Source organism: Plodia interpunctella, chromosome 12 (assembly GCF_027563975.2).
Source record: "Plodia interpunctella isolate USDA-ARS_2022_Savannah chromosome 12, ilPloInte3.2, whole genome shotgun sequence".
Lineage (NCBI taxonomy): Eukaryota > Metazoa > Arthropoda > Insecta > Lepidoptera > Pyralidae > Plodia > Plodia interpunctella.
Window position 1 is genome coordinate 4,598,152 of NC_071305.1, and position 1,399 is coordinate 4,599,550.

The following is a 1,399-nucleotide window of genomic DNA, read 5'->3' on the forward strand; positions in this document are numbered from 1 at the left end:
TATTCTTTGTACTTACCACCTGGTCTACTAATCCAATATTCCAAACCTACTATGGTTTCGCTGGTGTTTAAAAACAACATCCTGTTATTCCATGCCTAATCAAGCTATCATACGTATTTTCTTATTAGGTACAGTTATTATCTGTTTTTAAATCTTACTTCCAGAGTAAAAAAAAATTAGGGCTTTCTTTAGAAAACTTTACTTAACCGCACGCAAGCAAAGTTGCGGATACAGCTGCTAGTCTTAATTTATAAAGTTAACTAACTACAGCAAGTTTATAAACTAAAAAGATAATCAAAGGATATTTCGAACACCAATAAACAAGGGGCAATTCTTCTCGGTCCGAAATCTAGGACGGTTTCAAATAACTTTTCGAGGAACCGCGCGCGTGGCTGCCAAATACCAACCGCTCCATTGCCACTGCCAGACAAAGTTTAACAGTCAATGCCTAATAGTCTGTGACATTGTCGACACTCACCTATTAAAAAAAAAAAGAGACAATTTTTGTTTCTTGTTTTTTCCCGTGTACTTTGAACATCCAACTCTATTTTTTGATAGACTACCTAGGAAGGTACCAATGAGTTAAACACTGACAAAATGTGATTTTTGCAATACATATTATTTATAATGCAATTTGAAATAGGTAGTATTAGTATTTCCGGCAATGGGAAAGCCTAACGAGATATACCGAGACACCCAGGATGTATTATAGTTAACCACCATTAACATATTGAACCATCTATCAAAATTAAATTCGTGACTGAGCTGAATCTACGGAGGACAAAGTCCCGCGCGAGACGTTAAATTTTTCGTCCCGCCAAAATAGGTCAGAGCCTATCCTACGGAATCTTGTAGTGATTGTACTGGTGATGGTGATAGATCTATATACCAGCGTTGCTCTGGCAATATAACCACTACAAGATTCTGTTAAATTATACATATTACTACAAGTGACCACATTGATATATTCATACTAGAGTAAGGTAGGTATTTGAAATTTGAAAAATAATTATATTACTAATGTAATTACACCTCCTAGACATAGAAAGAGCCCCGCGCGCACATACAAAGGTTTCCTTCCTGTCCTGGCGGAAATTTTAATTACAGTAATTTTTATTGGCTTAGCTTATATTGCCATGTTAAAAATACTATTTTGAACAGTGAGTTATTTATTTATTTTATTTATATATTTATTTATTAAATTTGAAATATATTATTTTTTTATTATATCATAGCTAATAATACGCAAAACAACGACTTACTTTTCGTATATTTTCAGTTTCATATAAAATTATTTATAATTAACAATTTTGTAGTTGATCAACAGCTAGCTATCTTCGCAAACGCGCAAGTTGATTTTTATTTGACACTTGCTTGACAGATCTTAATTGTCAATAAA